Source organism: Anticarsia gemmatalis, chromosome 18 (genome assembly GCF_050436995.1).
Source record: "Anticarsia gemmatalis isolate Benzon Research Colony breed Stoneville strain chromosome 18, ilAntGemm2 primary, whole genome shotgun sequence".
Lineage (NCBI taxonomy): Eukaryota > Metazoa > Arthropoda > Insecta > Lepidoptera > Erebidae > Anticarsia > Anticarsia gemmatalis.
Genome location: NC_134762.1, coordinates 2,136,295 through 2,151,879, shown reverse-complemented (window position 1 = coordinate 2,151,879; position 15,585 = coordinate 2,136,295). Strand labels below are relative to the sequence as shown.

The 15,585-nt window shown below is 32.4% G+C and overlaps 1 protein-coding gene across 1 annotated transcript in view; it reads right to left on the bottom strand.

The window, feature by feature from the left end:
- Positions 1–15,585, bottom strand: part of AstA (allatostatin A) — a 59,550-nt gene that overhangs the window by 21,523 nt on the left and 22,442 nt on the right. The gene's annotated exons all lie outside the window — the stretch shown is intronic.

Below are 15,585 nucleotides of genomic sequence, written 5' to 3'. Positions count from 1 at the left end.
TATCTTAAACCTGACTTCAAAACTTGCCAGCAACAAGTAATTAAGTATTTAGCAATAAAATATTACTGTTGTTACTTGAGACTATCATTTAGGGCGAAACACGCGTGAATTAATTACACCTTCTAAAAAACGTGACGTCGTGTGAACAGAAGTTAAATTCTTTCAACTCGATAGTTTTTATCTAATTTCCAGTAAGTGTTTGCTATTTCAGGGCATTGTACAAGAGGATTAAAGCGATCGTGCATTATTAGCGTTGTTTGTTGTTTGTTTGACGTTAGACCAACGTTGCATGTGGTCGACTTGAGACTGCCAAATAACGATTAATATTTCATGGTCTTTTACATTCGTGTGCTAGGTTATATGAGACTTATAATTACTACTTGTTATATTAAGGCATGAGGTTTTAAGACATGATTGTAGACTCTGTATGTTTTCAATAAGTAAGAATTAAAGATATGATTTTAAGCTCTGTACTCCTTCAATTGGTAAAAAAAAAAGTTAACAATGTACCAAGTAAAATGATTGTACCATATCAAAGAAATAAAAATTTTTGTTTCAGTTTAAGTTTACAGTATTTTTTTATAATGATAGGTGGTAGGCAATATCTGTATCGAGGAACATTTTTAGTAACTTATGTCCATAATTTTATATGGCTAACGATTATCGTATAAAACAGATGTGTTCCTAAAATATAACACTTAGCTAACTTTTCAATGGGCTGAATATTGTAACTTATTTCTATACTAACATAATACTGCTAAAGGGGTTTTTCTACTTGTAAACGACAAACTCTCAAAGTACTTTCTGAATTAAATATAACATAAGGATCGCTGTAATATAAGTGAAATAACCACTACATATAAATGAAACTGCAAAACACAACTATAATATTTTAAAACAACGAATACAAAAGCATTTTTAACACTAAACAACGTAAGTTGCTTAAAAAACATAACACTTTAAACAACTTCAAGACGTTGACTATAACAAAAGAAAGAAATCCGTATTATTTTACCCACAACAAGTAAGCACATAACTTAACACTATAACACTACTTTAGTCACCCGTCGTACCTTGCATTAAATAATAGATTTACTTGTACAACGTCCTCTGTTTATTTTAAAACACGCTCCACTCGTGGGAAATCTGTGTGAAGGGTCATTTCAAGTTTTCTATTAGTCCCTAGTTTTAGGTGACTTGTAATTTTCACGTGGTTTTAAGTTTTAATATTTAAGGGTGTGAATTGTGTTTTATTCAGTACTTGGAGGGAGATAATTATAGGGTATCTGGGTGATTCTTTTCTCACTTGAATTTTTGGGTGGTTAACTACACTACAGTGTAGTAGTCTAGGTAACCTACTGTTCATGTGCAAAGGAGGAAAGTATGGCTTATAATCATTTTAGTAATACGTTTTTTGGTGTCTGCTCCAATAATCCAAGTGTTTATCAAAATGTAGGTCCGCTATTGAAAATATTCTAACACAAACCGGTAAATAATAACCATATCAAAATTCCTAAATAAAAATTGAACTAGACACACAAAAAAAAATATTTTGCGCAACACAGGAACCAAACTTGGTCCATCATCTTTCACCTTCACCTCGAAAAATCTATAAAACATAGTATTCTCAAATGAAACTACAAAAAACACTTAGTTAATTTAAAGAACAGTTTTTTTCTACAAATACGAAAGTGTAAAAATAAATGTTAAACCAATTAGCAGGCCATTAAGTAATTATAAAAGCCTTCTAATAAGGTTTGCTGGGAAAAGCAACATTTTTACCACAAAGCTACCGGTAGCAATGCAATTAGCTTGCGACGGTTTTACACTACATTTTCATTGAAAGAACTGTATATTGGAAATATATTAGACTGCGTGTTTAAAAATATTTTTTTTTATTTATAACATGTTTTTCTGTTAGTTTTATAAATAAGTATGAGTTGTAAATTTTTATTCAGTTATTGTTGATTTATTAATATTTGATACCAATTAATTGTGTAAAAAACCTTTCGGAGCTGTAGTTTTCTGCTAACCATCCCTTAAAAATGCATATAATTCCTTCGCCTAAAAATTCAAATCATTCCATTTGCAATATCACACGACACACTGCAATCTTAGGTAATTTTTTTCATGTAGGTATATCTAATCTAATCCTAAAATATATAACCTCAAAAAATAGTTACCAGTACATATGTAAGAAAATGTTATTTATAACCCGTAACATAAAACTTGTCTGAACCACTTTCTATCAAACTTCACAACCCCAATATAAATATTTGTCTGACCAACTGATATTGGTTCCGTCTGGCTATTTGTGCATAACACCTACGGTGCTACGGAATACTAATGTGATTCGAACGTAGCGTATGTGGCGTAGCTTTGTGCTACGTCGTAGATGGTGGCTACGCCGTAGACGATACATGTGTTATATTTTACTGTAGCTATCTTGAAAGGTGCAGTATATATTTTAGTGGCTCTAATTATAAAAAATGAACCCATAAGAACTTTTTTGCGAATACTTTTTGATCTTTTGAAGCAATGGGTATTTATAAATTTATACGTATGTGTCCGAATTGCGCCTTATTCCCATTGGGGCAGGCACAGAATAATGAATGCCACTTGCAACAATAACTATGAATTTGTTTTAATAATCAACTGACCGCAAAAAAAAGTAATATTATTTTTCAAAATTACAACATATAAGTTATTTCATCACTTAAATAGACATACTTAGTTAGTGAAACCCGCAAGAGCTTTTTCAATAACATCCCTCTTCTCCTAATAAAGTAATGTCTATAAAGTAAAGAAAAAATTTTTTTACTTAAAAGTATCTGGAGTTAATTCTTGTGTTCTACAGTGTAAATAAAGTTTCAGCCCATATTTTGTACAAGGTCAAGTAATAACAACACAACCTCATAACCTACAGTTTTAATCTCGCGAAGACAACTTTGATAGGAGAAGGCAAGACAATTTGCATGTAAATAACTCTCTTATCAGTTTAGATGGAGACGACAAAAATAGATTGTTACGATACGTCAATAATTTTTCTAAAAATAGCCTTACGTTATTGGAATTTCAAAATTTGCATGTGTACTTACAGGTTAGTTTTTTTAAGTTTTTGTAAAAAGTAGGTTTAGTGGTTTTTCCTCTTTGTAACTAAGTACACACAGTGAATCATCAATACATAATTATAAATAATATATTGGCAGTAAAAAAGGCCAAACCGTGCTAGTTTCTTGCCGTTTCTACTTCTTTGAGCAACCAGCCATTTTGAAACATTGTCAAAAATGTATGACTATTTCAAATACCTTTTATACTAAGTTCACGAAATATTATAATTATGAAAATTTTGAATTCGAATCTGTGCTTATATTTCTTACGTTGTGTTATAAAACGTCCAAAATTATTTATATTTGCCAATGGTAATAACAAAATACTTGTTTTAAATATTATATCAATGTATTCACTTCGTCTATGTATGGTAAGTAGTGATTAGCAAGAAGCGTAAGGATAGATTTGAGTTCGATTTTGCACCGATACTTTATAAATAGCAAAAAATTACTTATTATACTAGTATAATAAATAATTTTAATACATTACTGTCCCACTGCAGAACACGGGTCTTCTCCCAAAATGAGAGAAGGGTAAGGTCTTGAGTCTACAATACTGGTCACGTACAGAATACAGACTTAAGATTCCTTCAAACACTTCAGAATTCTATCCTACACGTGTTATTTTTCAATGTGTAAAAAGCATTTTTAATTATTACTACTACGGTTTGACTTCTCAGGTTAAGCTACGCTTACTAAGGATCTTAAGGATTTACGCTTAATAAGGACTTGATCTATGGGTGGGTGAATATAATTATAATTATCACGTTCATCCGTGTTTCGAAAGGTACGTTAAATGGTGGGTCCTGGCAGTCACTTTCTAAGGTCTTTGATAGTCGGTACTAGTAGTCAGAAGCTTGAAAGTCTGACAGACAGTTGATGTATTATACTTCATACACCTCTGCTTAAACCTTCAAATATAACAAGTGTGATGTATGTTTGAAAATCATAGCTTAGATTTTTAACCTAGAACCATCTGTGTGGAGGCAAATGACTCTCAAAGAGCCTTAAGGTTTCAGACATTAAAAAGGATTTCGTTGTTATTAAATGCAAGTGCAACCGCGAACAAAAGCTTGTATTTCATAAATGTTACTTAACACCAGTTGTTCCTATAATAATTATTCAGATTATCAATTATATTCGTTGTGCGCTATAAATCAAATGAAACATATCCTCTGTACAAATACGGTAATTAATAACGATTTATTTAACAACACCCTGTATTTGTTACTTTACGATGATTAATGGAGCACCATATATTTCACTGTAATGTTTACTACTCTTTAAAAATATTTTTTGAGATATATTGATAAATGAAATTGTGACATATTATGTATTTATCAAGCAATTCCAACAATAATGACTGATCTGAACTATAAACCTATTTTGTCCTACTTTTAAAATATATTTTTTTTGCTAGGTAGGTATGCTAAATTAGTTAAGTGATCCCGCTTTGGTAAATAGTATTATCAATAATTATAAGAGGCAAAGATAACATTATAAAGATGAACAAATTTTCTAATTATACTTAATTGTCAATCAAAAAGATTTTTATAGAATTTTAGAATTTTTGTGACTTCCATTACCGGTTCATGTTAGTTTTATTTTTAAAAGCATAATAATATACATAATATAAAATAATAATACACGGCCCATAATTTTTTCCCAACCTATACCACGCTTGATAATATTGTGATACTGCGTATAGAGGTATATTTTTGGTTGTAACCTCAAAACATAATATCATAACTTAACACAATGATCTATGAAACTTGCCAACATTCAAGTTTAGAGGTTAAGTATGCGCGATTGACTTACTTGTATGATCACCGCGATACTTGGAAACTTCATACATTTCACCCATATGTATGAACGTTATGTGTGTATGAAATAATGTATGAACTAGTGTCGAACTTCAATCGTAAACGTAGTGAAACTTGAAGTGATTATATTTTATTTTGTATCGTGGGAATGAATTTTCGTATCAAAGTTGTTGTTAAGTTTATTATATAGCCTTATTTCTTCGGTTTATAGCCTTAAATGGACTACAAATATATGGAGAGATAGATATCGTCTGTATTGAATTAGTTTTGTCTATCTTAGAACCGTAAACTATTATACGTACTTTACAAGATTATTATTAAAAAGTGAACAATAATGCACGCGAAAATGACAATATCATAATCAGTGAGCTGACTGTCACTGCACGTAAAACCTGTTCTAACTCGTCTAACACATAAAGGTGTCCAAGATTGTGTTACTTTTCACCGAACTACCCTTTATACTCCCCCCCGTTTGTCTGTCTGCACACTTAGAATGTATTGAACGTAGATTCATAGGGAAAAAAACAAAAAAAAATGCTGTTATGAAGGTTAAGTCAACTATTTGTAAAGGTTTTGTGTAAAAGTAACTCCTCAAACCGTGTGAAAATGGTATGGGTCACTAAATAGAGGTACCTAATAAAACTGCAAATCGGCATTAACGCAAAACAAACTACGTGACTCATTTACAGACAGAAATAGTCCAATTACATTCAAAAAGCTCTTCCACTTACACTCTACAAAACTTAAAGTAAAAAAAGAGCCATCGCATCGCATTTGTCAATATACCCGCCGGATGAAAATAGCCAGTAAGCAGATTGTGCTTAGTTAAGTGGACTGCCTTCGACTGTGATACGTTGACAGAGGACCGCAAACACCGACGTTTGTTCGCATAATAGAACCTTTTTATAAGTCGCCGTGATGTAATCGTTTTATGTGGGAATTTATAGGAATTTTAGTACTGAATTGAGAGTTTTTGTGATTTGAGTGGTAGTGTATGGGAGTGTTGATTTTGAAGTTTCGGATTTGAAACCCGGGTATTTAACCAATTTTTTTTAAATAGTTGCCCGGTGGTTGGTTTGGTTTTCAGTACTTGCTAAAAGTCTCGCTCCGTGTTATATGTAACTAATATTGTAAAAGGAAAAATACTGCTCTTTTTCACATACCTCTGTCTACACCTTCGGGTATAATATAGGTACTTGGCGTCATGCTATAAATAACTGAAAAAGTTAACTGGTTAGTTGAAGGTTTTAACGTAACAACCGCAGATACAGGTTTGACGAAATTATTTCCAATATCAAAATTATTTTCATAATAAGATATTCCGACAATATAGGAAATGCTTTAGCATCAAAAATTATATATTACACTGTAATCAAAACTAAAGTCAAGAAATTAAAAACTCCAAGCGATAAAGTGAACCCTTTAAAATATGACTACACTGAACGTGAACAGTAACTAGACTACGTAATATCTTCAACATTTTCTATTAACTACAAGGAACTATGTTTACGCTCGTATCGCACAAACTTTTATATGTTAAGTTTTAATCTCTAGTTAGACTTTCAAGCATGAGAGGCCGGCTTGTTTATTTCTTCAAAGTTACAACTTTATGGCTGTATAGGTAAATTAAAAGTTTCGACTATATTTTTCACTGATAGCATCAGCAATGCAGACTAGTCTTTATAACTTGTCATATGGTAACGGTAGTTTGTTAAACATTAGTTCCTTTTAAGCATAAAATAACTCAATTACTGCCTTACTGCTGCAAAGTATTCCCAGAATGAGAGAGGATAAGGTTAAACCTACCAATTTGGCCAAGCGCTTTCGGACTTGCACATACTAGAAATGCTATGGCAATGACTTTAGTATATAATAGTTGTTTCGGGGCTGGTATATTGCGTCCGTTCGTTGAGTTTGCAAGAGAATATTTGGTTCAAGATAAATATTATAATTTTGACACTATCGACAGTATCTATACTATAGATATTAATCATCATAAAAAGTTACCTGATAATGAAAAATCACTTGTAAAGAAAAAAATATTATCAACGATACTTTGTCCTTAACAAATTGTTCCGCTTTTCCTACAAAAGTGTTGAGAAACTATTTTTAAAAGTATCTTATTTATAGAGCGCTCGTATTTTTATCAGAGAGGTCAAATCGTTGTGAGATCAAAGTTGCTCGTACAAAGGTTTCTACTGGTAACCAGAGCCTTCGAATAAAAAGGAGTGACAATTTTCCAGAAATAATGTAGTGAAGATTCAGTACGAAATTACTTTGTCACTTGACAACTTTAGGAAGTGATGTATTACGTTTATTGCAATACATCTGTCGGAGAATGACAATTTTGCAATTATTTTACGAATAAAATTGGTGTGTGAAAATCAGTAGTATTTCCTTTTAGTCATTCATCATCTGACAACAAAAACAAGAAATTATGTAGTCAATTATTTTAAGGAATTGATTTTATTCATATAGAAATAACATGTGATGAAATATGGTAATTTTATGCTCGATAAATACAAAAAATTATGTGTACGAGAGAGTTTAAGCGTTAGTGCACATTTCAATAGGTCTTTGTCTTGGATGGTACGAGACTTGGTCCTATATCCGGTTTTGGCAAAGGCTTATCTCTTTCGACATTAAATTAGATCTTAATTGGAAATTTCTTATGAAACTCAAAAAATAATTGCTGCACTTTTCATACCGGAAGTAGCAGGGTGATCACACTTTAGGTTCATAAAATAATGTCACGGAAAATCACGAAATTTGACACGCACTTTACCGAAAATATATTGATAATTTGATCGTTTTTAATTTAGCAAACAATATGCGTAACATTTAGCGAGATCGCGAGTAGCAATCTCGTTAAATTTAACGATTTAATCTTCGTTACAAACGGCATTTATCGTTGGATATCGTTGGGTATAAAACGGTAGTGAATATTATCGTTATTTTTATGAGACGAACAAGATGTCTATTGTTTTTATGAAGCGTTAATGGTTCTGGTAACATTCGATATTACTTTTCGAGTGGTAATAAAATCACTTTGTTGACGAAACTCAGTAGTACGAATCTGTACAGTCGGGTCGAGTATCCATTTAAAATGTACTGCCAACATAGTTTCAACGACGTCCGCTAGAGGCGCTGAACCGATTGTCCTTCAACATTTTTCGACAGCTAGCCGGTTGTTGGTAGTCAACAGTGGTAGAGAATCGCGGCACGGTTATACTTTATTTAGTAATACAACCAGCGATATTTAGACCACATTAATAGACTAGTATCAACTTGGAAAAACGGTTTTGAGATCCCATTTCTATAAAAAAATATTTAAGACTTACACGTACACCGGCAAGGTTATATCTATACAAGTTGATTGCACGTATTGATGAACGCATGATTTCCTGTAGTTAGGCCAATGATAGTAATACGACCTTATTAGCTAGTTTTGATTAGTTTTTACAAATAACCCTTTTTATCCAGATTAGAATTATTTGAAGTTATTTTGAAACACAAAAGCAATAGGTAATCGAACAATAATAAATAGTTCTTATTTACCTTTATATTCCGATTATAGATGATTTTTAATACATTGTTGTAGACGATACTAGCTGTTTACTTCTATCCTGTATCGCTCGGTCGAAATTTCCGCGCGGCTCCGCGCGATCATATGAGCTTAGCCTTATAAAGAGATGTGAAGAATTTCGTGAGTCTATAGAGCTGATCTATAAATATATGATAAAAGGGTCTATTCTGAGCTATTTGTATAATCCAACAATTATGTTATTCCTTACCTTCTCGACTGTTAGAGCTGAAATAGCGTTTCCTATTGCTCTATTATGTAGTTCAAGGTATTGGGTAATTGGCTGTAGGGCTATCACTATTTATACAAACTAAAAAATGTTACTATTTTTTTATATTTAAATTTGACAACGCATATGGCTCATTAGTTAGGCACGGGGTCAGCCTATGTGTATTTAATTTACCTACAGATCGTGGTTTTGATAACGATGGGGTTAAAAAATAGGTAGTCTAGAGTCTTGAGCTTTTTCGTTCAATGGTTCAAAACCTTTTAAGAGAATATGACTACTTAGTTCATACAAACTTACATAAAATCACGTCTATTCTCCACAGAGGTAGAGTCCAAAGAATTTAGAATTTCTGACTATTTTGTATTTTTTACCATTATTTCACATTCAACAAATTCATGATTTTTAGTAGGAGATTTGTATTTTCACACTTAAATTTAGACCGGATGTGGAACAAATCATAACAATAATTTTAATCAATCCACCGAAATGAGTAAATTTGCAGTGCGTTAACCCTAAACATCTGATAAATACAGTTTGGACGTAGTAAACGCATTGTGTTTAAACTGTCAGTTGCACCACTCGCAAAATGATTCGATGTTCAAATACTACTATGATTACGATGTACTATTTGAAAGCTTGAGCTGATAAACTGTTGAAATTGTAAATTTCGTGTAAATATGAGTATTTTATATTTCTGATATCTATACTAATATTATAAAGCGGAAGAGTTTGTTTATTTGATTGTTTGTTTGTTTGTTTGTTTGAACGCGCTAATCTCAGGAACTACTGGTCCGATTTGAAAAATTCTTTCACTATTAGATAGCCCATTTATCGAGGAAGGTTATAGGCTATATATCATCACGCTACAGCCATTAAGAGCGGAGTAGTAACGAAAAATGTTACAAAAACGGGGAAAATTATGACCCATTATTCTCTCTTACGTGACGCAAGCGAAGTTGCGCGGGTCAGCTAGTATTATTATATGACTATCAAGTACTCTCAAAACTTTAACTTCATTATTTATTGGAAGACTATCAGCCATTCTTTCAGTAGTCTCTCTGCAGTCATTTAAAGCATAACGATATAATATAATATATGTAGTACTTATCCTTTTTCCTTTGACAAACAAAAATATACGCTTTATCATCACAAACCACGGCATAATGCCTCTCCGTTACCAAGCGTAATGAAAATAACACACAATTTATACAATCAAATCAAAACATTCGGAACAATTTCTGACAATAGATAACAATTCCATTTATTAAAAAGAAACATTTATGTTCTTAACAAAAGTATTCAGTCAACCAATCAACGCTCAATCAAATAATCTACATATTAAAAGAAAACAACACCCTATATATCGTTCAATTTCAAACAAATGTCAGTTAAATGAAACCGGCCAAGTGCGAGTCGGACTCGCGCACGAAGGGTTCCGTACCAGAATGTATATTAAAAAATTAATAATGACCGAAAGAATACAAAAACAACACGTTTATTGTATGGAGACCCCTCCTTAATATTTAGGTTGTTTTTGTTTGTTGCTATAGCGGCGGAAACGAACGGAACGGAAAAACACCATTTGTAAAAAAAACAACTTTCTAGCTATCGCGGTTTATGAGATACAGCCTGGATACAGACAGCAGAGGCTTAGAAATAGGGTCCCGTTTTACCCTTTGGTTACGCAACCCTAAAAACAAAATCACTCACTCAATAACACATTTCTGCTCATTTCTCATTAATATTCGAATGTTCTTTTCTTTATTTCGTATTCAAATATGAAGCGATTGTTAAAGGTCGCTTCTAATTGGCGCGGTGAGCATTTCCTTAAGTTGTTCAATAATACAGGCTGTTGATTTTAACGTTCATTGTTTCATTAAAGTTCAGAGGTCTCAGACTTGAGTGGGACTGCTATTTTATGTGGAGTTTGATCTTGACTTTCGTATTGATTTTATATAAGAATGAGGTGAGAAGTTATATTAGTTTTATAAGAAATTGTATAGCTTCTACGATAAAACTGAATTATTCTGCTCTTTTTTAATATACGAGTAATATAGGTATTAAGACAAGTTATATGCGGACATGACAGTGATCCCAAACTAAGGAGAGCTTGCAACTATTACACATTATAAATTACAGAGTACAAAATTCCCATACTATATAGGTATACAAAGTTTATTTCAGGTACAAGATCGTAAAATGATTTACATATCACAAAATCACCTCGACTTCAAAATAGACCTTTAAAAATATCCACTAAAAGATCGTTGCACTTTCAATAAAAGAAGGGCTTAAGTGCTGCTATATTTGTTCTGTCTTAAGTCTTTGTTCCTCTGAAGATGCGGCGGTAACTGCTCAAACAATAGAGTTAATTAGAATTGAGCTGCTCAATAAACATGACTCACGTATAATTACCGACAAACAATTGGAGTTTACCTTTAGAAATTGAAAAAAGCGTAATAAATAGAGTTTATTTATAAATTTAATTTTATAAGACGCTCTTTTAAAAGGTCATTATCTTACATCGATGCAGTATTTTTATTTGAGGAACTTGGCTTGGTAACAACAACTGAGCGGATCTTTGAGGTTAAGCTATACTTGCCGAGGTTGTTTTATAAATGGGTGAAACTGGAAGCCTTAGTTGAGTGATTCCGATGCACTATTTTTGATTACAAATACCAAATATAAAATTGCATTAACGCCAAATTATTTTTGTATTACATTATCCAAGTTTAATTAACCCACAAATTGAAGCAGACAAGTGCAGAAAATAATTGTGTCCCTTTAGAATATGCATCCAATTTTAAAAGTAATTTAAATTACGTCACTTTTAACCTATTAATAAAAGACTAAATCAACCAACTTCCAAAAAGGAAAACAACGTCTAAATTATTGTTTTTATCATGTACGTGCGTCATAAAAAGTTAGAGATACCGTGTGCTTGTTGTACATTTTTCAAATCGATATATCTTACCCGCCGGACCGTCGTCTGTGGAGCCGTTAAAGCCTCGTAAAGTCCGATCAGGCGACACAAAGCTTTTGATTTTATATCTAAGTCAGGCTGTTTGTACAATATATCAGTTTTATATGCTAAGTGACTTGTTGCTTCGGAATATGTTTATATCAAAGTTTGAATATACAACGTGCCGCTCCAATGGCTTATTTCCTTCAACCTATGGGTAGGGCTAGAGGTCTTTAGTCATGTAAAGTACAACAATTTGTATTATTGTTATTAATTACCGACTTATTAACGATTAACTTTATTAACAAATTTCCACAGCCTGTACATAATCAACTCGAGTAAAGTTCGTTCACCTGGCTCTCGAGTCATATGATATTCGAATCAATGAAACTTATTAGTTGTTTAACTAGATGTTGAAATGTAAAACAATTTGTTGAGAAATTACTATGACTGTGTATAAATAACAAAAGTGTGTGAAGGTACGGGAATAATGTATGTATACTAGCGGACCCGACAGACGTTGTCCTGTCTAATAAATTAAAAATTAATTAAAAAAACATTGTCCAGCGGGCAAAATTGTGAATCTAAACCAACCATCAACATCGGTCCAGTCGTTTAAGAGGAGTTCAGTGACATACACACTTACAGAAGAATTATATATCTATACTAATATTATAAAGCGGAAGAGTTTGTTTGATTGTTTGTGTGTTTGTTTGTTTGAACGCGCTAATCTCGGGAACTACTGGTTTGATTTGAAAAATTCTTTCAGTTTAGATAGCCCATTTATCGAGGAAGGCTATAGGCTATATATCATCACGCTACGACCAATAGGAGCAGGATACCAGTGAAAAATGTTAGAAAAACGGGGAAAATTATGATTCTCTTATGTGACGCAAGCGAAGTTGCGCGGGTCAGCTAGTATATTATAAAGTTTATAAAGATTGTACAGCCAGCTATCGAGACGGAATTTTTAAAACATGTATATGTGTTCTCTCAACCCATGGTTCGTAAAGCGGTCGGACATAGGAAGGAGTAAAAGTAAGGGTTGTGGAGTGCGTAATAAGGCTCTCTCGCGAAAGGGTAGCAATCAACATGCGACGTCTTATGTAAGGACCTCTTAGACGGTTAATGTACCTCGCGGCTCTTCAATCTGCTTGAATGTATGTCACACCGGAAGGGAAGGTCGTTGAACTTTGTTTTTTTTTTTGTAGCGGATGTTTTTAATGTATTGTTTGCTAGTATAGTTATATTTTAAATACTTCTAATGCAGCTTTTTGTAAACCTTTCTAGGACCCTTGCTTGGTAAGGAAACTGCAAAGTTTAATTATTTATTTAGAAATAAATTAATAAATTAGCCTAATATATTTACATACATCAAAACTTGTTAAAAGTTATTTGGTTTAGATGAATATTGAGGTTAAAATTACAGCACAAACTCCATCAAGACTCTTCTATCTATATCAATAATTTCGTCAAGGGGTATGAATAACAAAACATATAAAATATAGATTTCGAGTCGACAACTTGTTTCTAATGGCACTGACAAACAAACCAAAGTCACCATCTTTGGTTCTTCAGTCATCGACGTTTGGCGAAAATATTGTTTTTGACAAGTGTTGCCATTGCTACGGCAATTGTCGTGATTGCCGTAGCAAAATTCACCCAAACAAAGCCTGGTTTTCAACTAATATTATAATAATATTAGTATGTGCTTTAGCTTAATACTATTTAGAGAAATATAGGCGTTATATAACATTATAACTATAGACATTGTATTCATGTGCGTGACACGTGTGGTTTCACGTTACCATCGATACGTCACTGTGCCGACAATCTAACGCATTGTGGGTAGTTCCATATTAATATTAACTATATTAATATCCCATTGTTTTATGTTTTATTTCAATAGGTCTATGTTGTTTAATATCAAATGATTAATTTTAGGTCTCAATTAGACCTTTAATTGTACTAGAAATTGATTATTGTTTCCCTGTTGGGCGTGGGATAGAATGACTGAATCAAAAGCCTAGTCTTTATGTTATTGAATTTCAGTAAATGCTAGAGTATTTAAAAAATAGTAAGTTCTATTTAATAAACTCAAAACATTAATAAATAATATTTTTGAATAACGCACACGTAATTTTATTTGATTCCAAACTAAGCAGAGCTTGTGCTTTTAAGAAACATACTTATTTACTTTTAAATACATACTTTAACTACAGAAAAGAGCGGATACAGAAACTAATGCCTATTTAAAAGCATAAACTATCTTATAGAACTGTAAAGGAAAAAGTGGCTTTACAAACTTAGAAATTAGGTCCACTAACTTTCACATAAATTGCCTTCAATACACTCTAAAGGTTCTAAGAGTATTTCACACGCAATACAACCTCTTTCAAGCCCTTCAAGTGAACTAACTTAAACTTCTGAACACGACCGCTAAGAGAGAGACTAGAAAACTACTAACTGATTGACTGATTTATTTTGTACATGGTACATTTATGTATATAAATAATATAGTTAATTTGTCTGTCCTTGTGATTGCACGGTAAAACTATAGAACCTATTTAGATACCTCTAAGTGATAGATTTTAGGAAAAAAATTGTAAAACATTTTTTTCCAAGTCAGTTAAAATGGATAACGAAGAGAGAACTTCTAAGAAACTTATATACCTGTAAAAAAATCTAGAATTGATATTTCGGAACTTAGTACTTTGCTCAAATTTAAACTTTCAAAGTAGTCTAATTTTGCAAATCCATAGTTTTTGCGAAGAAATCCGCGGCGTACCAGCTATCTCGCGAAAAAATACAACTACCCGCTAACACGTTTCAAACTCACGAAGCCTGTTTGTGTTCCTTAAAAGCCTTATTTGTAAGACTGATACATTTCGTCACGTTCGTCATATAAAACTAACAGCGCAAACACTGTGAGTGCTTTTAACGTATAGTTTTCTTTAAGGCTGTACAAAGATATACTTCAAAATAATGGCTTAACTATTTGTTTGAGCAAATTGGCCCTTTTTAGTGTGTGTCGAGTTTTTTGGCAGCGTGTGTTTTTTACCGATTAGTAGTCACTAGTGTCAAAGTTGTTTAAAGAAATACCTTTAAAGAAAACATAATGACTATTTTTATTATTAACAAGAATCAATAACGATTTTTTATCGGCCTTCAAAATATTTCTGAACATACCATGGTTTGCTTTACCCATGTAGCAGATAAGTTATCCGAAAGTTCTTAATTGGCCAAAAGACTTTCGATAATGTTAATATTTCAATTTAAATCTATTTTTAATATTTGTTATTTCTTGACGGAATCCATATTGTAGGTCACTAACAAAAACCAAGGACCATAATTTTTTTTTTGCCAAATTACGTTTTGAAGAAGGTGAGGGTCCCAATACATACTTGGGTATTAGTGCCAAAGAAAATGAATTAGCCTAGTAAGAAATGTCTGGGAAAAGACTTTCAGAATAATACTACATTTTGTAAGGTCCAAGACCAAGAACCAATTACGCTAAATGCCCAACTACTTGTAATAGGTATTAAAGAGAATAATTCAATTTAGTTTTATGAAACCTTCAGCGTTCCTTGAATATAATCAGCCTTTTTATACTAAGAAAAGAAAGCTAGATTTTTTCAAAGAAATATGGTAAGCGATCGGCTTCATACGCGGAATAAAATCTAGGTTGTTATTTGTTTAATGTTTTGATGTTTCAGGATCATATTGAATTAATAAAACAGCAGACCGATAGCGCAATTCCGTACATTCTAGTCGGTACAGTCAAGTATCGAACGTTTGACATTTAGAATGTACTGCCAAAATAATTCAAACGACGCCCGCCAGGAGCGCTGATCAGATTTTTATACAAAATTTCTTGA